This window comes from Phasianus colchicus, chromosome 8 (genome assembly GCF_987193195.1).
Source record: "Phasianus colchicus chromosome 8, bPhaCol1.hap1.1, whole genome shotgun sequence".
In the NCBI taxonomy this organism is placed as follows: domain Eukaryota; kingdom Metazoa; phylum Chordata; class Aves; order Galliformes; family Phasianidae; genus Phasianus; species Phasianus colchicus.
The window spans coordinates 4,811,252-4,837,817 of NC_143443.1; the positions used below are offsets into that span (position 1 = coordinate 4,811,252).

A 26,566-nucleotide genomic window follows, 5' to 3' on the forward strand; every position below is an offset into this window, starting at 1 on the left:
ACAGGAGACTTGTTAAGATCTTTAGATAATGCAGCATTTCTTTGTGATAAATATGATGACATGCTTCCAGATTGTGGGAAATAGGTGTTATTGTCCTTTCTAAGCCCACTAGGGAGTAAGTAACAATTATTTTCTTGGAAAAAAAAAAAAAAAATCGATCTATCAAGAGCTTCCTTTTCCAAAAGAGGACAAAAAATGGTCTATTTTTGCAAGACCAGGCAGGATATCTATTGAGATTCCCTGGAGCAGTGACTCTTGAAAAACCTTTGATACTTAATTTGCTAGGGTACTCTTTGCTTGCAACCTGTTTCTAGGTTATATGCAGCAAGGTATATCCATTACTAGAACAAGCTGTGATGTTTTCATCCAGTGTCATCCTTCCTTACAGGGATGGAAAGTTATTAGTACTTAATGGTTAGGATATTAACATAGAGCACTAAAGGTAGGCCTCAGAGGACTTGATTCTAATGCTTGAATGAACGTGTCCTTTACTTGTGTGAGAACGTTGCACTGATGAGTGATGGTTCTGAGTGTTCAGATTGTCACCAAACTGATTTTTTCGGTGTTCCGTAACTCATTTTCAAATAAAATGGACGAGGCCTTCAAATGTTACATCCATTTTATTTTAAATAAATAAATCCCTCCTTCCCTTTCACAAAAATCCTAATGAGAAATGTTTTTTGAAACTTAAGTCAATTAGTTGTGCAGATTCTTTTTTGCTTCAAAAGATAACAGATACAGACTCTGTCATTGCAAGACTGATTGTCACATCTGGGGGCAAGATAATTTTCACAAGCTTTTAAAAGAGTTATTAGCAAAATAAAATGAAAGAGCATAAGTACTATTTATAACAAATAAACCTTTTATTTCATACTGTGCAATGGCCAAATAATGACCAACAAGAAACTGGTAAAATGTGCAGAAGTTAGCAGTATAGCTATTACTGTTTGGGTTTTTTTTTTGTCTGTTGTATCCTAGCCATTCAATTTGCAGTGCAGGTGATAATTTATATTTTATATTTTATATATATATACATATAATATAATTTATATTTGTTATTATATATAATATATATTATATAGTATTTATATTTGTTATTATATATATATTATATAGTATTTATATTTGTTATACACTATATATGTTATATATTTATATACAGTATACATATATATAATATACAATATATAATATTGTATATTATATATATATATATATATTTGCTATAAATTATATCAGCTTCTCCCAAAAATAATTCTTTTTTGGGAGGAGCTGAGTTAGAGCCAATTGATTCATTAAGGGATTTTTTTGTTTGCCTTATTTATGAAATGGCCAATTTTTTTTCTGAATGTGTGCATGTAGGAAGGTGGATGTATGGTGGAATGTGTGTTTGGTGTTTTGTTTGATAGTCACTAGTGCTTGAGATCTCTTTGTTGACAGTAGGTTGGTGATCCATTGAGCCTTTGCTTTTCTCATCTAGTTACTTCAGCAAGGGGTTAATTCAGTATTGGTTCCTTAATCTGATGTTGCCTCATTCCTTTTACCTGTGATTCAAACAGAATACTACAATCTCCCAGGTTGTCAACCTGTCTCCTTTCACAAGCACTAAATACACCAGGGGAAAAAAAAGCAATTTATTACATTTTTACAACTGTGGAATACTGGGTAGCTCAGGAGATGGGTAATGAGCCTACATACTGAACTTGTTGATACAGCACATATGCTGCTCACAGATTTTTAAAGATGTAACTGTAGATACACCCAATGGGTTGGCCCAAAGAAACTGAAGATGGAATGTGGTTGATGGGACATGATTTTCCCCTGTGTAATAGCATTAAAGTTAAACTGAGGCCCCTTGAAGTCCATGTTTAGCAAATGAAATTCCTGTCTTATGTGACTTTTCCACATGGTACCTTTCAGGCATCTACTCCAGATGAATCAAGTGCTGAGTTAAATTTCAGGTATCTATTGCAGATAATTTACTTCAGAGTGAATATTCTCTGCTTTTATACAATATAAACTTCATTTAAAAGAAGTTGTTCAGAACGCTATGGTACATCACATCATAGCCTACTCCGAGTCCATGCTGTAAGAACTTCATACACTTTACACTGAGAACAGTGTACAATACATAAAATTAATACTTTGAAAGGAAACTGAAGTGATTTTTTTTCCTGTGTAAATATTTCCAAGTATTTACAATATTTTTCTGAGCCTTTTGTTGGGAATTTTTATGCCGAAATATTGCCTAATAAGGATAAGAGAATACATCGAAACCACTGTTGGCAGTAGCTATTCAGAGAAAACATTCAGCCAGCAGTGTTCCTCTTGCGTGTGGAGACTGCTTTCGAATCATGCTGAATTGCACGACTTGAAGTTTCTTTTAGGCTTTATTATCTCCAAGAGCTTTTGATTCGATTCACTCCACTGCTGCGATGTCAGGCTGCTCCTAGCTTTGATTTGAGAATCAACTTGATATTTTTGATATTCCCTTTTTTTTTTTTTTTTTTTTTTTTTTAGGAAGAGAGAATAAATTGTGCTTTTGGAAATAAATTTGCTGCGTTTATTCACTAGCCATTTAAAAAAATAATCTAAAGTACTTGTTTTATTTCATAGATTGATGCAGTCTTGTGAGATTAAATAAAGGTTAAAACTGAACAGAAGTGTGGGTGGCTTGCTTTCCTGGAACAGTGTGATATACTAGCGGGAGCTCTTAGGTGTTTTAGAAACTTTTTCATTTATAACTACTTAAACAATATGAATTTTTCTAAGGTAATATGTGAACTGAAGTTCTCAGAAGTTAAATGATGCTCGTGTGCTGCTATTTTCTATCACCTGCAGCAATGTCTGAACAGTTTAGTATAAAAATTAAAAAAAAAACAAAACAAAACAAAACACGGAGGGATAAATAAAAATCTTCAAGATCGACATCATTCTGTGGGGTGCATTGGCATCAATTACCTTGTAAATGTCTGACATGACAAGATGTTCATTTGATAGTGTTTAAACGTTAACCCTGACCAATAATAAAGATAACAAGTGGTTTCAATAACTGGCAGTAGTCTAACAATGCATATGAAGTAATGAGGGGTACCCTAACAATTTGTTTTCTTGCAACATACGTATATTTGTTTTCACAGAAGCTGAACTGGATGACCTTTAATGATCTTAGTAATTTGTTGAGAAGGTGGTCCCTTCTTGTCCTAGCCAGTTGAGTCTATTAGGGAAGAAATAAAGGTATATACTCACAGGTAATGCAGGTATTACTCTGCCTGATACATACTTCACATTTTACATACATTGTATGTATTTTATGCAGCCGAAATACAACTTTCATCCACTTATTAGTTATTCTTAGATACTGTTTACTAGTAAATTTCACGTGTATGTAGGATTGATGGAGTACACGGGGAGGAAAGTGGTCTGTTCAAACTTGGCCTGGGTCAAATCCTTAGCTTCAAATGCTGATATTTACGATTAGAACATTCATCTACGAAGACCACACCCAAAACTGAAAGAAAGAACTTGACTGCCTGAAAGCTAAAATGCGTTCAGATGTGAAATATTCTGTTGGGATAATTCTGTGCACATACAAATGCGATTTCCTCAGAAATTCTAATTAGAAACTCTGTTTGTCAGATTTCTAGATGTTACTTTCCTGTGTTGTGTATTTTTGGATATTATTTTGTATTTGCATAATGCATCTTTAATTAGTGATTAAAAAAGCATTCTCAAGAACTGCCATTTTGTTTCACTTTTGATTAAAATTACGTACCGTTTATATTCTCAAGGTTACGTTCACTCAGATGGCAAAAGATTCATGCCAAAAATTCCTCATGTATTTTTTCTGTTCATTATATATTTTAATTATGAACGTAGCAAAATACCAAATAGAGTATTGAGGTACTCAGTTATCTGATAGTTTTGCATGTGTGTTTTGAGTGAGTTGCATGGTTTCTTACTTAGATGGATTCAATTAAGTTTATGCCTATCTACTTTCATTTGAGTTTTTCTATGCATAGGTGTGTGTGTACACTGACATGCGGAGTATTGGTTGCTACGGTTTGATGTGGATCATTGCTCGTGATAACTATTTGTTTGTAATGTTCAGGGAGGGTTAGTCATGATATTTTATGCCCTGTTTTTTTCCTACAAGCTGAATCACATAAAGATAAAATTACACGAGGGCTTTTTATTTTTAAGTGTATATGCAGTTTTCAATAATGCATTTCCATTTGGAAAAGTGATGTTGAGCCTCTTGAATTGGATTGCTAAATGTATGAGTATTATCTTGTTTTTCTTTTTATCTTAGAAAATACTCCTAACAAAAGCATATTCCTAACATGTACATTTGAAATTGTAGCTACTTTGTTGCGGGAAACCTGTAAAACCGTATGAGATGTGTCTCACTGTAACTTAGATTTTGGGGAATTTTGAACTAATAGACGTTCTGTAAAGCATTCTATTTAGGTAGAAGGAAGTTTTCAAGAGAATTAAAGATTTTATTTTTAGTTGACTCTCTTGCGGTTTTGAGGCTACCTGTGATTAATAAGATGTAATTTAAACTATACTTTTCTTAAAACTGTTGCTTTTTGTGGGCGCAACAGTTGAGTTGTAGAAACTTGTGTATGAACTTCAGTACTGTCACATACTTAACAATTAAGCAACATCGGTCCCTTTAATTCATCATCTTTGCCAGATATGTATTTTTTTAATTTGTAAAGGGGTTTGAGAAGAACATTATTGCTGTAGTTATATCTGTCAGATCGTACAATGGCAGTGATGTATCAATTTGTCTTTATATTTCTTTGTGAGATGTTCACACGAGAGTGAATTTTAGTTGTATTATTACAGTTTAATTTCAAAATACTTGTCAATATAAAAATGAAATCTAGGCATTCTTCTGTTGGAATACTTCGCGTCTTCTAGATCTCAAGTATAAATTTAACCATGTACATCAACAGTAATTGACTGATTAAAGTTCTGTAATTATAACTACTTGGTCTAATTGCAATCACAAGGGAGGCAGAACAAGCTATTTGTTAAATAACTGTTGTGTGCTTGAGGTACTTCCCCTGCAGGTTGTTCAGCTGCTACGTTTGCCAAGACTCGAGCGTGATAGATTTGGGCTGATTTAATTTTGTTATTGTGGATTTATTTGACTTGAGTTGACAAATTAGCTTGTCATCCAAGGTAAACCAAACGTAGTTGATGTGCCATTGTTGGCTCTTGTGTTTTTCTTGGTACTTTTCATTTAGTTCTTCGTTTGTCTGCAGCTATTGTAATGGAACATGAGTTATGTACTTTGTTACTGTATCTCTTTAACACAGCGCAAGATGTAATTAGCTCACGCTTAATAGCAAACAATTAGTGATGCTTCTAATAGATACAAAAATATGTGGGAGGGAAATGTTACACGAATGGTGTATTTCATTTTACAATGCACTGACATGAAAGAAAACCTGGTTCGTCTTGTTAATGGAAGAGAATGAGTAATTTCATAATCTTTTTATGACAAAAATCTAAGCGGTGGTTATCTCTGTAATGGAGCTGTTTTCATTTCTTTCTTCTGCTGAGTCTATAAAGCTAGTTCTTTGTTTTCCCTTGTATAATGTGATAGTTTTATGCTAGATGATAAGTGCACCCTTGGGCTTTTAAGGAAATTAAGGTTTTACAGTGACTTGTACTCTAAAAATAGCTTAGTAACTCCAACTTTGATGCTGAACGCTTGAACGGAGGAAGAAATGTTACCTGTTTTTAGGCAGGCCATTAACATTCCTGTGAGGCGTTCGGAAGCTGAGTGCTGGCACACACTTCTCTACTCCGTAGGGATAAAATCCTTGATTTTCATGTGGCTTTTTATGTGCGCAAACCAACGTGATTCTTTGTGCCCACAGACCCCTTGTGTGGGTGGGCAGGCAGTGCCCTGCAGAGCCTGGGCTGGCTGGGGCTCGCTGCCTGCCCTGCTCTGTGGGTTGTGCCCATGGCAGGAGGGCACCTTTCATGTGTGGCAGGGGCACAACCCGTGTGTTGTGATAGTTTCCTGGAGCACGGTCACAGGCATTTATAATACATCACCACAATATGTGATTATATGATTAGGTATGTATTTGCAGTGTAACACATTTCCTGTGCTTTATAGAAGGCAAGTGACAGGATAAAATACAGCTGTGAAACATTTATCGATAGCTTAATTATCTTGAAATGTTTTTTCTTGAAGTCCTTTAATCTTGCAACTGTAATGCTGAATAGAATGGTTTACCCTTGTATTTTCTTATTCTCTTAGCTGTCAGAAATGATCCAAGCTTAATCTTTATGACTGTACACTTCCCTCTTCAGTTAAAGAAACACAATACTTATTTACAGCAGGGATCTATTACAGAACTTCTTGTACTCGGTGTGTATTTCAGACAAAACTCTAAAGTAGCCTTAGAGACTGAAGCATCCCACGCTTAAATTCAGATAAATATATAATGTTCCAGGATCTATCTTTAATCAATTTGTTCTTTCATAGTATTCTACTGAATTCTGTTCTTTGTTCTGTGTTTTGGGCTGTATGAACTTGACTTATCTGTAATTGATAGAAATGGCAACAACAATGACAAAAACTTTTAAAACTGTCTGGAAAGGGCAGCCTTACACGTGTTTTTGAAGTCAGTAATCTTGGTTTTTGTGACAAACGAACAAACCAACAAAAACCATAAAACACTTTACAGCACAGAGTGATTCTTTCAGCATCAGTTTAACATGACTTTTAACATTTCTTTTTTTTTTTTGCTTCTTTTTATTTTAACGTGTTTTAGCTCAAAATTTGTTCTAGATCTAGAGATATTGGGAAATGATGTGGTTTATGCAATTATAAATCTCATAATGCTCCACGTCTGTTCTGAAACATGGAAGCGTTATCAGTTAAGATAGGGTTGGAATTACATGCCTCTAGTCATCGAAAGCAATCCTGAATCTTTTCCAACACTTAAGACTCCAAATCTGACAATTCTAGTAAAGAAAAGAATATGTGTATGTTTTGTTATAGTAGATGATGAGGGATACGGTTAGGAGAAAGTGATACATGTTGAAACGAATGAAGAAAAAGTGATAGTATTAGGAGATGAAAAGAGAAAAAGAAATGATAAATGTATAGAAGAAAGGGAGAGGAAGATGAAAATGTCCTTTTTAAAATTAATTTAAACTTTTATTGCTGTCAGCTAGGCAATACTGCTTCTTTAGAGGAGAAATGTAACTGGAACAAAATCTTTTAAAATGCCTTGATGCTACATTCCCTTTATCACAGGACCATGGAATGGCGTGGGTTAGAAGGAACCTCAGACCTCCTCTAGTTGCACCCCCCTGCAGCGGTCACGGATGCAAACCACTAAATCAGGCACTAGATGACTTCATTATCACTCAAGTAACGTATTGGTAAAATGAAATCAAATGCTTCAATGTTCCAGGATGTAAATAATAAAATTAATTTGCATTCTTCGAAGCATTAGGCACCTGAACAAAACGTTTCATGGAATGTAATTGAAAAGGGCTAGGAGAGTTACCTCTGCAAGTGTTAGTGCACGAGTTTAACACAGACATAGATCACATTATCATGTGGAAAAAGAGAAGCTATTACTGTAGAGCACTGTTTAAGAAATGTGTTCTCAACGCTGGTTAAGTATTTCAAATAGTTATGTTCTTCTTTGTTGCTTTCAAGGATTTCAATCTCTGGTTTCTAAATGAGAAGATGATTTTCTGGGAACTAAAACTATATAATAGAGTTCAGTGAAGTTTGCTGTCGGTGAAGAGGTTTTTTTTTCTGTCTTGCGTTTGAAAAGTGCTTAGGATTTGTACATAAAGTAAGTACTGATGGTGACAGAAGATAGCTTTGGGATACTGAAAGGAAGCTGGGAACTCACTGAGCAGGACTGTAGCATGGAGGTTTTTCAGTGCCAGCGGCAGTAATCCTTGGAAGAAAGCAAATCCAGCATAATTCAAAAAACTGAGAGGAGGTGGATGATTTTTGACCTGTGCTATGTATTTTCTCTACCACTCCAGTTTATACGTTCAGCCTCATTTTCATAGCCTCAGTCACTTTGGCAGAGATTACTGAGATTTTAAACATCCAACTTCAGAAGCACTGGGCTGCTTCAGGTGACCAGGAAAAGTTGTCATGGCTCACTTCTATGTGTCACCCTGGAAACCTCACTACCACTCCCTTACTCTATCAGGCTTTTGAGTTGAAACTTGATCGTCATGAAAAATGTCTTTTTACTATTTTAAGCTTTTCCACTGTCTGGATTTTTCCTTAGGTCTATTTTAAATTTTAATTGAATTTAGTGGTTGGGAGAAAAATGTCTTAAGTTCTGTTCTGATGGGAAAGATTTCTACCTCCCCTATTTTTGGGAGGGATGAAGAACTAAATGTAAGGTAAGTTAAACAATAGATATTCATATTAGTACTGGGGGCTTATTTTGCATTTTACTTCCCTCTCACATATCTGTTAAATTTCACCTTTTGTAAAAGGTATGAGCAAGAGAGTATCAGTGAATAAGAACAGCGTATGCATCTGATTCCAGGGCTTAGGCTCATTTAGAAAAATACGCATATCTTGAGCTACGACTTGATCTAGAGAAAGTTTTGTCCACCGCAAGAAAGAGATCCTTCCTTGTGTTTCCTTCTCTTATTCACACATGCTAAGACACTGAGAGAGCAGCCATGTGCTGCAAGTTGAGTTTACCTTAGCCATCTCTGTACCATATTAAATGTGTACTTGACAGATCCTTAGAATAATAATTGGACATTTTTATTTTTCCAGAATACTAAAAAAAATAGGATAAAAAAAAAGGAGAAATTATTCTAATTTGAAATAAAATACTGTGCATTACATATACTGTCAAATTCTGAAATAGCCATCCATTTTATTACTATTTATTACTATCAAACTATATATTGTCCATGAATTTTGTATTACGACATTTTCTAGCAACAGAAAGTGTTTAAAACTAGTGTCAAAATGTCTTGTATTTAAAGAAATCCCTTCTTAACAATAATTTAGGGGAGAGACAGATGTAACAGAGATCTGTGAGTTTACATGCAGTTCAGTTATTATTAGAAATGAATTTGAAGTGACAGAAAACATTGTTGAAACTGGTAACATGTAAGAACAAACCTCTGCGTAGAAGGAAAACTATGCGTGAATACAAGTCCTAACTTGGACTTCAGTTCAAAAAAAAAAAAAAAGTACTCATGAAATTGCTTAGTGCTCTACCGCAAAATAAATGCTCAGTTTGTAAGATCTCACAAGTTTAATTGCGTCTTGGAATTTCTTTTCTTCCCAGTGACAAATCACAAGTCCTATAAAATATTAAAGTTTCAAAATTCAGTATAGATTTCTGCTACCTTTTCTGGCAGCCAATCAATAAAGGTTATGTGGAAATGAGAACAGAACACATTTCTTTTAGACAAATTTTAAAGATAACCACAGTCATTAAGTGTTGTATTTCTGCAGTATTGGCTTAGAATTCTTAGGCTTCATATTTTGATTATTTTTACATATCTATTCTGGGCAAAGCTAGCTGTGTCTGTTTAAAGTAATATGTTTGAATATTAGTATCTTCATAAGAAGCAATTAAAATAAGTATGCAGCACATGCACAAGCGTATGCTCCCAAAAACTTATTTCTCTCCCGGTATTCTGAGTTATGAATTACATGATAGGCAGTGCAGTATTTCAAAAGCTTTTAGTTCAGAATTAGTATGTTCATATCTCCATGAAAATGAAATTAGGTTGTAATTTGGGGACCCTTTAAAACTGAAGATAGAGTTTAAAAGTTTGTATTGTATTATTGAAGTACATTATCCAAGACAATTCCTTTAATTTTGATACCATAGCAGAGGAGCACTTCCTGGCTGTTAGAATGCACTACGTATCAGGAACAAATAAATACGCACTATTGAGATTAGTCTCTCCTTTGAGAAGCTGACATTCTCTCAGCTGCCTTCTACTGAGCTAACAGTACTGATGAATTTCAATGACTCATCTCTCTTTGGTTGTAACTTGAAATAGTCTTTCATCTGAAATTTTTAGCTCCCCATTAAAAACCCCGGAAATGCGCTGACCGGTTGCAGAAGACATAAGGATGTAGTTTTCTCATACCCTTCCTCCCACTGCTGGCTTTCCCAGCAAGTTGCCAGCTACAATTTTACTAGGGAGGCAGCGGAAGTTTTAGTTGAAAAACACAGTTAATTTTGTGAGTGGGTTTATGTATTCCTCTGTTTTGTGAATATCCACTAACTAAAACTGTTGGTTTTTTTTCCAACACGTGTCCCGCAAATCCTACAGGCCTAAGCACAGTGTCAGGGTATTATTAGTGGGGTCTTAGGGTATGCTATGTAGAATTGCTGTACCACAGTTTGAGCATTCTAAATGCAAGATGGGAGAAGAAGAAAACTAATTGGATTTTCCAACAGTTCCTATCTAATCTCTATTTGATACAATAAATTGTTGGTTAAACAATTTGATACTTTTATTAGCAAACGTGTTTTCCTAATATTTTGCTTCACAGTAGTCACTTCTTCCTCCTCGGTGTCTGTTGGTTAGAATACAATGTTTGCCAATGGTGTAATCTTAGAGGGCAGTAAACTCAGCCAGTCACTTCTGACCATCTTCAGCTCCCTAATTGTTTTCATTTGCTTATTGATTTAATGCCCTTCTTTCACAACTTCTTCATTCCTTATTGTCTCATCGGGATCAATTTCTGTTGTTAACTGTTGCCATATTCGGAAAAAAAAAGTTGTGCAAGTTTGCGTGCTTTGTGAGTCTACCCTTCATAACAAGTACAATTCTTAGTTACTTCTACTCAAATGATCTTGAAGTATCTGGAAACTACTTAGGTGGCCTGAGATAGTGTAGCACTGAGCGTAGAAATACACTCCTCTCTTTAACTAGTCAAAAAATATTTCTATGTTCAGTTCTCATCATGCTTCCATTCAATCTCGCGGTATCATTCAGTATTGGTTTACATTCCTTTATTCATATAATCTTGAAAAAGCAAATGTTGAATGGAAAAATACAACCCGGTAGTATTATTTGCCTATGAGTATACAATACAAGTTAATGCACTTTTGGCTTAATAGTATTTGTCTTTGCTCTCTATTCTTTCTTTCTCATTCACAGTACTTCAGATCATAGTTCTAGTTTCTAGATATTTGATATGGCACATAAATATATATTTATAAATAAAAATATTGATATGGTATATAAATACTCTATCAAATTGCTAGAGCAACTGGCAAAAGTCAATAACAGCATCTAAAAATAAATAAAAATAACTAAAACAACAAGGCAGTACAGAAATCTAAGTCTCAAAATGAGCAGACTTGAGTGCTTGTTTAATATTTAACAAGCCAGTTAGATGATCTTATAAGGCTGACCTAGAACAACATATTTGTAAAGAGTTGTCAATAATGAATTAATCTTGGCAAGAAATATTATTAATAAGAATAAAAATACGGAAAAATAACTGAAATGCAGAACAAAAGAGAGAATAGAGGTTCTGGTTTGCATATGACCTTTATGTTCTTCTATCAACAGTTCAGTTAAATTTAATAATTATTCTTGTGATGTGAACTATTGGTTGTTTTAAATATATGTGACTAACATTTAAAAGCAGTTCTAATGACTGTTGTTTTTTCTTGGTTATCAATAGCAAATCACCAGCAGATAAGAGCTGGAAGAAGAGATTCCCCCCCACTCCCGCCCCACTATTCATTTAATTTAAACTATTAAATAAGAAAAAATAAGAGGGTTGCATATAGTATATTCTCTCATGGAAAAAGCAGATAACTTTTAACTTTCACTCATCAAAATGCATTCAGACACCAAGCCAAAATCATGGTTGTTTGCTAGAATCTTCATTCAGTGGGATTGTTTAATGGTGTTCTTTGATTTCAGTTATGTTTAGCAAAGCGATGTTTGCTCTTTCTGATGTCATAAAATTCTATTTAGCACCTTCTTAGTTGAGCTTCAAACTGCTCAAAGTTCCTGGAGTTGTACTAGTACAATGCAAGTTCAACATGAATTTGTAGATGAACGTTGTAGTCATTTTCTCCATTAAACTGAGAATCACTTAATATAAATACTTGGAATGCATTATATAAACAGCTGAAGCATTTGACCCTTGATGTTTGGCAGTTGAATATTTTGTAGAACTGGCTAGAGAACTTTTGGTATGAGGAGGACAAACTTGGCGGTGTATTCCTGGAGCTTAGAATCCTTAGAAATCAGGACTTAGGTTCTGTGGGATATTTGCCCATTTCTTGTTCAAGATATACTGCATATTCAGATTCATATTTTATAATTTGTATCAGTGTCTGAAAAACTGTAAAAGAAAAATATTTGGCAAGTTGTTTCAAGTACAAGTTTAACAAAAGCGCATCATGCTGTTTGTACAAAAACCTGTTCATCACTCTTTCTGTACTACACTTTTGTGATAGTGATAAACTGAAAATAGCAGTGTTCTCTTAGTATGTCTTCAGATGTCATTAAATACAATAGATCTTAGTTACATTTTTTTTCCTCTGAGTAGTGCTCAGTAATAACAGTCTTTTTATAGGATAATTGTGCGCCCATCCAACTCTAATCTGAGGTCATGTGTCATCTGTTTTTTCGCTTCTTAGAAATCAGCCGTCGGGCTTCGGATCCTCTGTGAGTATTAGAAGATGGAATGAAAAATGCAGAATTACTGTAAGGCATGTCTCTTCTTGTTTCTAATTATTTCTGGTATATTGTTGATGTAACTGTTGTTTGTAGCGCCAGTCGTGGTGCTGCTCATCCTGCTGTGGAAGTGAGATACTTCATCTGTAGAAGTGTCTGATGAATTATCAAGTAGACAGATGGAAAGACTTGAAGTAGAGGGTGAAATTTAAATGGGAATATATCGTCTTTGATCATTTTGGTTTACGTAGTCATTTCAGAACGTACTGTTCTATATTTTAGGATACCTATAATGCAAAGAAATATTGTGATGTTGTGTAACTGTATAAATTTTACTTTCTGAACTTAGGATGTGTTAACAGGAAGGCAGTTCTAGAAGATATTAAAGCTGCATGGTTTTACTTACCAGTGCCTAGAAAAGAATATAGAAGTTGCATGAAAGATTGAAAACCGCAAAATCTTTAAGATTTTATGTTGGAAAATAACATGGGCTTGGATCATGTTCCAGATTTATTTGGGGCTGTTAATTCCTCGGGCTTTTTCCATCGTTTCTCATTTACTTTTTCTTCAGGAGTTAGAAGCATTTGCTTCATTTTTTCCATCAGAATTTACACCTGCTTGTTTTATTAATCAGAAATAATTATTCTACATCTTGACAATTATTCAGTGTTCTAATTCTTTGTTGAGAACATCACCAAAATCCTCTTTCAGTTTCATAAGACCTTCTTTTCACTTTAATGGGAGGAGAAAAATGCAATATCATCACCGTATTAGCCTACTCAGAAGACGTAACTAAAGAGAATGCTGTTTTCTGTATAAGTATAGCTATTTCTGAAGGCAGATAAGTATTTCTCTCTCCTACTTGTCTCAGAGAGAAAAGAAAGAAGACAGAAAACTATTAGAAAAGTGCAGATATCTCCAAGCAAAAGGGATAGTGTGCAAGTGCACAACTTAGAACGTAGTGGTTTTGATAATTTTTGGGAGATGGCTGTCTCTTGAACTTCATTGTTTGTTACTGCTATAGGCACGTGCTAATACTGGGGAGAAGTTTGATGCTCCATAAGATCTCTTGGTTTGTATCTTACTTGTGTCCAGTTTTGCTAGCATGCTCCTTTGTGCACTGTTTCTTTAGTAAATATGTTAAGAACCCTACTGTGAGGCAAAAGAAATCGCCAAAAAGTAAGAACAAAAGTAAGAGCATTTTCATAGCTGCTGATTTTTTTTTATCAGCTGAAGTGAGGATGCTTCAAAGGAGATGATAAGGGAACTAGAAACCTTTCAATTTTTCTAGTAACCTTGCATGTCCTTAAGAACAAGGAGCTATACAATATAAACTCTGTGTGTTTGCAATAACCTGTACTTCTTGACAGCACTTGCATTAATACTTTTATTGAAGGACTTCTGTCTAACGCAAACGCTGTGGGCTGATGGTGATGCTTGACTTCTTTTTCTTTTCCACTTCTTCTGGACTGAGTTGTGTGTTGGATGATCTCAGCAGGATAGCAAAATTAATTAATGTGGTTTTCTGTGAGACTTCCTCAGCAGACGAGGAGTAGAGTGGACCTGATAATTCAGTCAGTGCAATCCCCTAAAGACTGTGAGTATGAATACAGTTGCTGCTGAATTCTAGTAGTACAGAGAAATACAAACAAAAGCTGAAACTTGTCCAAATAGTTCTTTTTTTATTCTTCCCCTTCTTCAAGAAAATCCCTGTCGGCGTCACTCCTTTCCTTTTAGAGGAAATCAGAGATGGATCCATTTAGAATTTCTTCAGAATACAGTAGACTATGCTTGTTGCAATAATACATAATTGTTTTGATCAAGAAGAATAAAGTAGATTTAAAAAAAAAAAGAAGACAAAGTACCATGAATGTATTCTGAATTGATGTTGTTGCAAGATACAGTGGAGTTTAGCTTTGCAGGGGATCAGTTAAGTCACAACTTGAACTGGTGATTGAGCACTTGGTGAAAGGGTGTGGCTGCCCAGGGAGCACAGGCAAATTGTTTGTACCTGTGCTCCCCATGAGAGCAGACAGCGTTAAACCCAGGGTGGAAGGACCCTGATCTCATATAAGAGCCAGTCACTGAAGTGCGATCATCTTTTGGTCCTCAGCTGGTTTCTGAGAAGGACTGCTCCATAGCTATGGGTTCTCTTCATCATTTGGGTGAGTCTGGTGCTTCTTTATTTATATGACCATTGGCTTACCCCTAAGTGCTTTGCCTAACATCTCTAAGAATTGTCAGAAGAAATTTTGCTTCTTTGAGAACACTACCTATTGAAGCAGAATTATCTGGGACCAAATTACTTAATGCTTCTACAGAATGCTTATAGCACATCTTATGTTTGTGTTAGTGTTAGGATTTGAACCCTAGAAAAGACTTGATCTTCTCAATAACCTTATTTTCTTGATACAAAACAGCTCTGTTTTCTGCAAGTACAGTATGAAGATGGGCTTATTTGTTTTTTTGTTTGTGTTTTTTTTTCTAAAATAATCCCACTTTCATATTTTTCTTACCATGAAGTTGTTTTTTTTCAAATATGTACACTCTTTGATGTCAAGAGCTATGTTTTCCTGTTGGTAACAAACAAAAAATCATGAAGTTCACTCTGATTGTTGATTTAATAAGTTAATTGGAAATTCCATATGTGAGATTCTGTTCAGTGCATCATAATAGTTCTCAAGCTGCTATTAGGTACTTGGTAAATGGTAAGGTGTCAGTAGTAGTTATTTTAAATGATTCCCTGTTATATTTCTGGTTTTATTTTGTGTTTTGGTTTTTGTCTTGGCTTTGATAACATCTATGAATCTAATAACGCCAAACATTTTGACTGCTTGTTTTCAGTGCTGAAGGTTTTAGGGGAATAAAGCTCTTCAGCTGGTACTAGAGAAGCCTTGCATCATGTGTTACTTGAAAATATAGAGCAGGATCTGTATTTAACATAAAGCAGATTTTCCATTGTGTGAAATAGTGTCTCAATCAGCTCAGCTGAAAAGTGAAGGTATGCCACTGCTTAAATGTATTTTAGAGTAGTTATATTCTGACCTGAGTATTGTATGATTAGGTATTGCTGTTTTGGTTGGTTAGTCATAAGAACTGTCAATGCTGATGTAGTACATAATGTTCTTAGATATGTGCAAGAACTGCTTCCAGTTAATTGAAAACAACAGGAACTGGTGTGTTTTCAAGACTTTTGTAGTAGCAGATAAGTTTGTCAGAAAAATAGGGATTCTGAAGCAGTATTAATAGTAATTCAAAAGGTAAATCTTCATGGTTTGCATTCTAGAGAGTCTCTGTCAGATTTCCAGTTCCGTGAGATTGATCCATGATGGACTAAGGGAGCTGCAAAGAATGGGATTTAAGACTCAATTCTTATAAGGATTTTTCTGTAGGCACTCAGTGGAAAGACTCAGCTGAAATGCTGTTCAGCCTCCCAATCATCCTGCTGCAGAGTTTCTGATTTGTGGGTTGTAAAACCATAGAATATAGGTGATATAAGGCTGATGGAGATCTATAATTTCTATTTTAGGTGAAAGGGAAAAATCCTCTATTTTTCTGCATTGAGAATCTAGGAAGGAATGAGACTTGAGCTGGCAACTGTGAGCAGTGTTTCAGGTGTGCTCTCTCGTTGCACTGCTATGTATGCATGCTGTCACTGATAGTAGTGTAAGCCTGAAGTCATATTTCAGGCAAGTAATGTGGTAGACATATAAACTGAGAACGCCAATGGGAATTTGAATTGAAATGTTCTGGAAAAACAGGGCAACGCTTTAGAAGTTGTATAAAATAAAAAGCTCAAATCAAAACCTGGCACTAAGTCATGACAGAAAATTATTTGTGTGAACTGACTTTAAACTTATTTAGTTATTTGGGGCATTTTGTTTGAATATTATTCGGCTATTTGTTGGTCCTTTCCTTCTAGTGCTTTGTGCGCTACCACCAATGCTCACCTCTGATATCATAGACTGCCATAATAAAATAGCAGGTACTACTTTTGGAACAGCCCTTGTACGTGCGATTCTTCTGCTCTTTGTGCCTATTTATCAGTTGTCGAAAGCAATTTAGAAGCATAAACTGCACGTAGATGAGTTTCTAAAAATTATTAATAGGAACAATGTTTTTTAAGTTGAGCCTAAATGCCTTGAACTTGGATGGCGCTGGTAGTATGAAAACATAAATATGTACTCATAAATATGCAAAGATCAGCTTGGTTGTTTGAGTGTGGCATATGTAAAACAGGTGATATTTTTCCACTTGGAATAATGAAAGGAGGAAAATGAATAGGTATAGGCTAATTAACAGTTCAATGATGTTAACTAGTTATTTGTAAAACTCAGAATTTAAGTACCTACTCAGTTAAGTAAATGGGAAATGTCTTGTACGGTTCTTCCAGTGGGAATGAATTTAAAATTTTAAGTTAAAACTGTGTGGTGTGTGTCAACTGACCCACGGTATTTTCTTGTAGCCTGCAATATGGATGCGTAGCTTAAAGCTGCTTTTCAATATGTTATCCTGAGGTATTACATATCAGCGGAACAGTGCTACATCTATTTTTAAGTTTCAAAATAGGAAAAATAGGGATAAATATTCATAGTATCCTATAAGTGTCCTTAAAATGCTTTTTGTACAAGCTGGATTTTTTTCCTTTCAACTACTGCATGTATGTGTAAGTAATACAGATTTATTTCCCTACTAAAGCACATGAGATTATCAGCAGACTTGGGCATTTTTGCATGAATTCTATCTTGCTTTATCTGTGGATCCAAATGGTTTGTATTCCAAAGTTTAGTGGCAGTGAAAAACATCTTAAAAAAAAAAAAAAAAAAAAAAAAAAAAAAGTTTGGATGGAGTGATAGCAGTTCCTATGCAGAAAACTGCCTGAAGAAGTAGTCTGCTGGAGAAAACAAACGTATTAAGAGTGGACTGCGTTTCATAATAAAGGGTTGCAGTGGTTTCTATATAATTTCAGAGTGATAATTGCTGTAGAAATATGATCTTTATTATTGTTTCTGCAGCATTCTAAGTAAACAAGTTGTCTGTCATCTTAACTAGCATCTCATTTAGTAAGATTTTTAATTGCCTTTACAAATTTTACTGTATTTCTAGAAACAGCCCAAGTATGACATAGTTTGAGATCGTTTTTTTTTTTTTTAGTTCACATCTGAAGCACACTTGCATGGGAAAAACAGTTTAGAAATTTTAATATATATTTTTAGTGTCTATGAATTGATGATAAATACAGATAAGCTGAGGCGTCTTCACATGGGAGGATAACTGAGGAGACTCAAGGAACATCTTCAAAGCTGAATTTGGGATGATTTCTGGTATTTTAATATGGCTTAGGACATATCAACAGGACATGGAGTTAAAGATGGTTTGATAATAGCTGGTAAATGATGATCTGTTTAGACACTGTTAGTCTGCAGTGCCAACACATTAATGAGTTGCTATCTCTTTCACTGAGGAGTGAACAATTTTAATTTGACTTGTACTTGCTGCAGGGTAAGAAAACATGCAAAGTGAATTACCATGGAGCTTTCAAGCGTTTAGTAACCAAGACCTTACAAATTATTTTTCTATCATTTCAAAATAAGCTTGTTAAGTGAGGCCTAATCAGAACTAGTTCAAGACAGGTTATAAACAATAAGTGGTTTCATTTTCTGTGGATCTTTATGCCATGCTATGAATTGTAAGCAGTTTCAGGCATGCCTTCAGAAAATTACTTAAAGATTTATACAAAAGATTGATATAGCAATAAATACTTAGCAACAGTTGTGTGTAAAATTTTAACTGATAAGGTATTTTGTTGTTTAACAGATTAAGTAGACAATCAGTGACTATCATTACAATAGTACTTCTGTAGAAAAGCAAACTAGAACGTGCCAAGAAAGAAAATAAAACAATTTACTGGTAGGTTTTTTTTCTCCTTAAAAGTGGCATCTGTTTCTTCCCACAAATTTCTAGAGAAAAGCATACCATGTGCAGTAGCATAGGCTTTTAACGTGTTCTTAGATTAAGGAAGAAAATGCTACCGCTGTTATTTTGGAGAAATCTGTTCCTAACTTGCCTTTCAAACTAGAAAGCAAAATCTACTGGTCATTTCTAGGAAGCTTCAGTGTTGTTCACAAATGTAGCTCTGCCGTTTTGTTTGGTTTTTTACAATATCACTGCAGTTTTTGAGCTGTTCCCCTCTTTAAGTTAGATCATGTTCACAACATGTAATAAAGCTTTTATGTACTTTGAAAACTCTTTGGTTTCACAAATAATTATTAAAAAGTAAAACTATTTAGACGAAATTAAGTACACGTAAAATAGAACTAGTTGACTACCAAACACATTGTTCCTTCACTGTGTGTATATATTTGGCTCTCAGTATCGTATTAGGCATATTAACATTTATCGTGACTTTCCTACTGAGATAAAATCAAAACACCAATTCCACATACTTGAAAGGATAGGGATTGACAGGTTGTGACCTTTTTTATAAGTGTGACTTTGGGTTGAGTGCTTAGCTTTTATGAGAGCGCAGTTACGAAAAGAGAGAAAAAGGACTCAGAAGGTGAAGCTGCAGAAAAAAATGTGTGTGACACGGTAATTGAACAGGAATCATAACATAAAGGCAAGACTGAAGTTATAAAACATGGTTTAAAAAAATTAATAGATATGATGACTGGATACAGTGTACAGCCAGGAAAATAGGTGGTTTAAGACTTCAACTGCAAATGTAATTTAAGAAACAAAACAGAGGCAATCGGTATACCTGATAGAAGCCTTGAATATTCTTGCTTATTAGGCTACATTTAAAAAAAAAATAAACCAAGTTTTCAAGCAAACTTTATATCAAATTTTTGCCCAAAAAATTTTCTCCAACTTTTTGTTGCTTGACTCATATGTTTAGAAGTTTTTTGGAACTTGGTAAATGCTGCCATTCTCTCTCAATTCTAGAAGATAGGGCTCCATCAATTTTTCAGGAGGTGTGCTCCTTGTTAACAACGCAAAACGTGTTAGGATTATTCGGTTCAAGTGGATATTCAGATGAGGTCTTCTAAAACAAACTTAACATCTGTACTGGCAAAATGACAGATGGCTCTTATGCGGCATCTTCATATTTGTATGAAAAGGAGCTGGTGGGACAGAACATTTGTCTGCTTTTGATCTTAATACAGACTGTAAACTTGTACAACAAGAAATGTATCTGCCCATAGTGATGCTCTGACAAGTGGATATGTGGGAAACCTGCTTAACTTAACAACTGTTTGAACAAAACTGGGGTGACGATCCCGCACTGATGTTTTATCTTAATTTTTAACGTTGGAATGACACTCATTTGTAATTAAAGCTTTTTCTTTCTGCAGGTGTACTCGCTAGCTTTTGGATATCTTACAAGAATTTGCATACGCTTCAATTATTCAATTGCAAAATTTTGTCGTTATACCTTTGTGATGAAGCATAGGGAAATTTGTGAAACACAGAATTGGGTTTCACACAATTTTAATCTGCATAACATTGGTTGTCTTTACTCACTACTATTTTTATACATTTCTCTCCATGACTCTCTGTTGATTCTCTCTCAGAAAGCGATTTCCAAGTACGACCATTGCTGGTACGTCAACTTAAGATGAGGCAAAATTACTTCTCAAAACACCCGGCTAATATTATTGTTACAAGGTTACAGAATGAGCAGCTACAAACCAGGCAATGAGAAAATGGACCAAATCAACAAAAGGTTGTCAAGCCGGTGCGTATCTGATAAACAATACCTCAAAAGCTATAGCTTTTTCGTGTGATTTCAAGGAAATTCAGGTTGTTCTGAGCACTTAAGCATATGTTGGTGCATACTCTACGTGGCATTGTCTTCTTGGTTGCCATTCAGCATCTCTCGGTGGTAAACATCTGGGTGTTACCTTACAGCGAGCACAAAGATATTATACTTTAGTGTTTTTATATAAGCACATTATTTGAGACTTAACCAATAATTTTTCTCTATCTTTTCTTTCACTATAGTGCTGGATAAAAATACTGAAAAACTTGAAACTTGAGTAAAAAAGAGTGTAGTATATGTGACAGTTTTTTTTATCCGTTTTATAAATTCACAGAGCATCAAAAAGTTTCAGACCTGGAGAGTAAATATATTTTGTCGAGTTCATTAATAATAATTACTATATATCAGAATGTATTGAAGTGAGGAGCAGAGAGTACTTTAAACGTGTAAATAAGCTGAAACTGCTAATGCAGTGGGATTTTCTGTGAATAAAGTGTACGTTGTCTCAGCTTGACAAATGCTCGTTAGAAAACATTTATATCAAAACCAATCCGTGTGCTTTACCTTATCAGGATTGTCTTTAACTTACTTTGGTAACAAGTTTTTAATAGTATCTCTAAAAATACATTTAAAAAGTAATTATTCAAACCATTCAATTTCAGGAACCTGTCTCAAGATAATTGAATAATTCACTACTAAATACTTCATCTAACTCTGCCGCTACATAAATCTCCAAATATTTCAATCCCTTTAGGCTCCAGTGCAGTTGGAAATTACTTATTGTACTGTAGCAGAATACATAATTCAATCGCAAATCACCAGTTACTGGGTTTTTCTGTCCGTTTGACTTCTCACGTTTACTATACTTGTAAGCAAAACACCTTGAAACCAAGGAAGACTCAAGAAATGTGAGTAATATATTATTTAAAAGTACTAGGTATGCAATCGATGTTAATACTACTTTTTATCTTAAGTAGTATGAAGCTTTCTCTGCTTAAATATGATCAGATTGATTCGAAGTAAGATTGAACAACACAGCCACAGATTCTAAGTTACCTAAGTAACTCTTACCTGCTTGGAAAGGCAATGAATATGCACTTGCGGATGAGTTTGAAAACGGTTCTTCAAGCTGTGTCTCCAAGAAATTGCAAAGCAAAGGGTACTGCAGGGATAAAGAAGGCAGGGAGGAATACTGACTTCCATGCTTTTATCTGTTTTGTGCTCGCTGTAAGGCAATAGCCAGTTTTTTTTTGTACGCTGCAGTTAATTTCAGGTTCATGAAGGACTGTATTTCGACTTCTGTTTCTCTGTTCCTCTCCTTTCTTTGTTCTACTGTATTTTGTTCCAAAGCACTTCTAGATGAAATGCAATTCAATTATTTTAATGCAATTTGAACGTGTTTATGTAAGCAGAATTAACTAATACAGCAGTGAAGGAGCTTGCACCGAAAGGAGGAGTTTCCCCAGGCTTGATTGAACACGCTCATGTCAAAGTTCGGATAACTAGGATGCTAATCAGAGAAAAATATGCACATTTATTGAACTGGCCTCTGTAAAATCAAATCAGAAGCATTTGCCCTGGTAGAACCACTAACTTCCTTACATGAGAGACTTCTGTATATTGTGTTCAGAAGAGAAACAACAAAAATTCATTTACGCAGGGTAGAAAGTGCAGAAATCTTTCATAATTAGTGGCCTGCAAGAGGCTAAACCGAAGTAGAAGAGAAGTTTATGAAATTCCCTTTTTCTACATCTTGCTCAAGAGTCCACAGGACTAAAACTAAGTCTGATGATTCATCAGTCTATAACAGTGTTTCTCATTCCAAAGACAAGTCAATGGATAAGTGGCAAGTTAGCCCCGCTATCTGTAAGCTACAGGATTACCTTCTTGCCAAAGAATATGCTTTAGGAGGCAGAAGTTATGTTGCCAAAAAGAAATAATTATTTAAAATAGCTACTGCTGGGAGTTCTTAGAGAACCAGCATCAAATGTTTAAAAAGTAAAAATAAAAATCACTAATGGAATCAGGAAAGGCTAGAAAGATCCAAACAAAAGCAAAATATGTTAATGTTAATGGGATGTCTTCCTAAGGATGAAGTCAACTTAAGGGAGCCCAGCAATAAACATAGTAGTTCATGTGCTTGCATGCTGAAACTTGGGAAATAACCGTCATGGCTTTTGTTAGAAGTCTGATAATCTTGAGTTCCAAACAAATGCAGGACAGACACTGTTATGTAGACAAAAGCTAAAAAATAGTAACGTATGCTTGGGTTAACTTACTTGTCTGTAGTATCTCCTTATAAGTTGCAGGAGCAGGGTTAGAGGCAGTGAGACTACTAGGAGTGGCTTCTGCAAAATAACAATTACTGAGGACTCTACATTTTTCTAGCAGTCTCTGATCAATTTCTTTACGCTGTTTGTATTAGTCTGCTGAATAAGCTCATTTGAGACCCTGATATGTTGTGAGGGTTTATGCTTTGAATTAGGTTGTAGATTTCAACCTGTTATCTGAGCCGAACCTTCCATGCCGGCAGGAGCCAAAGGGATAGAATATAAAATATATGTAATGTGAAGGTTAACCTATGGATCTGTACAAAAATCTTTGCTGCTAAATATAACATGGCAAGAATGATGGGGAATGTAACATTTGTACACTCATCTTTTTAATAGCTGCACTACTGACCATGATATTCGTTCTTGGTTTTACTGAGTCTTGTTTCGTGACCTTGTGCAAGCTACTTAATGATTCTGTGTCTCAGCTTCCCCATCTGTCAAATGACACTTGTAAAACAATCTGAGATGCTGTGGCAGATGATGTCATAAGAATTAATAATACTCTGTTCAGAGAGGTATATAAACAGTGACAGCAAATGCTGGGCTGAAATAGCACGTGTGAAAATAGCTCTACACAGTAGGATAGATGATGAATAGAGTATTTGCGTTTATACATACATATGAGAGCAGGAGTTTATTTTATACCTTCAAACGTATATTTTCAGGTGACTTGAAATTCTAGATTAGTAAGGCAGTGTTCACTGAAAGCTTTACTCCATGAAATATTTGTTTTTTTTTTGGTTGTTATTTCCAGACTATTGATTATGCAATTTCACGTACAGTTTTCCACTAACGCTTTATTTTAAAATTATGAAAATCAGGTATAGTATAATACATAAGGAACTCTCCTCTTTCTATTTTGAGATGCTAGTTTGTCCAAAGAAACACTGTGAAATGATTTTCACAGTGTATTTTTTTATCTTCTCTTTTTTGTGCTAGAAGAAAAAGTTAATTGAGGAGGAGATTCTATGTCATGTCACGATATTGTTCAAGTGCTTGACTGTTCAGCTTTTCCTAGCTTAGGCTGAATTTGAACCATTAAATATTTGATTTAATTGATTTATTATTATTATAATTTATCATCACTACGCTGTCCTGGGAAAGAGACACTTGCCTGGAAAAGAGCTAGTTAACCCAGTCAAGTTATTGCTTGATTATAGGATTGTCACAACGTGCTCTTTTGCTTAATGTATGAATTGAATCAGAAGTTCTTCATGCTGTGTGTTCAGACACACAAAGCAATATTTTCTCGTCCTTATATTTATTGATGTCATTCTTTTTATTATCATTATTATACTTCCTCCAATATTTGTCATTTTGATGTAAAAATAGTTGACAGATGTAATTTCTAATGAAATCCTGAGGGTCATGGACTTCTGTGAAAGTTTACTTAATTTCAGTATCCTGTGGATTTATATTCTCAGTATATAGTTATAGGCTGGTAATGATTTGTCTTCGGTACTTAACACTCCTAAATTCAAATTCTGATAGACATGTTAAATCTTACTTTAAAAGGGTGTATCAGGAGTTTCTATTTCCATGGAGAATATTTTTATGGAACGCAGTCAGAAATTCCTTGTTGAAATAACTACTGCCAACACTTTGCTTCTGGATGGCTGCTTTCTGTTGGTTTTGACAAAAAGAAGTTTCTCGCTTACGTGGCTGTAAGTTGCTGATATGAAAATTATTATTGGAATAAGTTTAATGACTTCTTAAAGATTTAGTAATTAACCTATTTGTTGATCAGGGACCTACAATGACACCTGGCTATGTTTTGCTTAAGATATTTTGATTCACTACTGAAATAGTGACTAAAGAAGCCACTTTCTAGTATCACTAATGGGTTAGAGGCACAGTCGCTGTCAGTTAAAGGTAGTCTTTTGTAAATTCTGTTTCGCATTAGCAGCTTTCTTAAAATGTGATTTCAACGTGTTTTTAATGATGTTTTGTTTCTGCTAATTTGATGCACTTGCAGCATCTCAAGCTGCTTACTTATTAGCTTACTGAAGTAATTTGGAAGTCAGTTTCTCTTACAAGAGAAAATAATTACTATATAGATGAACGTAATATTATTTAAAGTCAGTAGAAATAGAAAAAAGGATAAAGAAGTAACGAACTAATTGTGGATCTGTATTATTTCTCAGTGTTCAGAAGGTGAAGGCACAAGCCTCTCAGCAAATGCTTCGGATGTTTTCAAATCACTCTCACGTAATATTTTGTTCTAGTCTGGATATTGCAACCAAAAAGAGAAAAGTTCCTTACATCCTGAAATCACCTCCTCAGATGATTTCTCACAGTTCTGTAGCCTTTTCTACATCTTAATTGGATACATCAATGCCTTATAAAATGCAAATACCAGCTATTTTTCTCAGTCTATTAGTCTGAAAATTCAAAAGTTCAAGAAGCAGTGTAAGTACTCAGTGAAACGTTCTATAATTTAAGAAAACCCTTATGCCTCCTGTATTAATTTCCACCTCTATTTCTCAACGTATTAGTGGAAAACTATTAACTTGTGGACTTTCTGATTGCTGTACTGATCAAAAAGGGAGGAGTATTTTTTGAAGTGTCTTTGAAGAATAATGACAGCAGATGAATGATGAAGCAATTGCATAACTTCAAACAGAATTATGCGAGGACTGCTCTGAAAGCAATGCCTCCTATTTTATTATCTTGGCTCACAATGTCAGAGGAGGATGCTGGTACGACAGCAGTAAGTTTTGAACCTTCTCACCAGTGTTCTGTTGCATTTCGTTGCTGTGCGAAGGATGGCACCAGAGGGGCAGTCAGATAGAATGGCGTCTGACATAGAAGTGCATGTGAAGCAAAGGTGTGGAACTGCATTCCTCCATGCCGGACAAAATGGTACCCGTTGACATTCATCAATGCTTGCTGAAAACATTGATGGATATCTAACAGTGAATGTGAGCACAGTGATGCAATGGGCTGTGCATTTCAGCAGTGGTGACGAGAGTGATGGGAAAGAAGAGCTATGTTAGGGAAGACCGTGCAGATTATCATGAGCTCTGCATGCAGGCTCATGCATAGCTAATGATGATGACTGTGCTGAGAAACAATGTTTTGTAGCTGAGAATTTGGTCTCGGATAGTGTTACTGTGCTCTTTGTATCTGTTCTAGTTGCCATGGAAATAGAAAGAAGGCATGGTGTACAGATGTAATGTGATGCTGATCTTTCTATTTGTGAATGGTCAGCTTTGTTTTGAGGACTGCATGCTCTGATGTGTAGCATTGATGTTTGGGTCCAAACTGTAGTTGTGGATCTAGATGCACAGTGTAAGTGAACTAATTCACAAAGAAAATACTTGTAAATTTTAACGTTCCTATTGTGTCTGTAGTGAATTAAATAGAGATTTGAAGTTAATTTCATGTGTGTAACTTTTAATCTTGAGTTGATTATGTATTAAAGCTGCATTGTTTCCAGGAGGGGAATCTATATAGTAGGTTATGTGCATATGAGATGTTTTTCGTTTGGATTTATAAAACAAGAGTTGGTGGTTCTTTCTGCTGTGGTACTGTTGGTTATAGGACTTTTTTTTCTGGTTGTAGAGCTTAATGAATTAGCAGAAAAAGCCCCAAAACGTGTTTAACTAGCAGGAAAGCAGTACTATTGAACGGAGAAGTTATTTTTTGTCATTCTGTTACCTATGCTGGTCAGAAATGTTATGGGATGTAACTACAGAGTTGCCTAGCAACAATGAATAAAATATTTCTTTTTAATGTTATCTTTTTCATCAGAAATCTTGTGATGTTT

At 35.0% G+C, this 26,566-nt stretch overlaps 1 long non-coding RNA gene across 2 annotated transcripts in view; it reads left to right on the forward strand.

Annotated features, from left to right (window-relative positions):
• LOC149916983 (uncharacterized) overlaps window positions 1–26,566 on the forward strand; it is a 90,407-nt gene that overhangs the window by 22,565 nt on the left and 41,276 nt on the right. Inside the window, exon 2 of one of the 2 annotated variants that reach the window (XR_016468517.1) lies at window positions 12,666–12,732. The exons of the other annotated variant lie outside the window; for it this stretch is intronic. This is a non-coding gene — a long non-coding RNA (uncharacterized LOC149916983). The remainder of the gene's footprint in view (window positions 1–12,665; window positions 12,733–26,566) is intronic. 2 annotated transcript variants of the gene reach the window in all.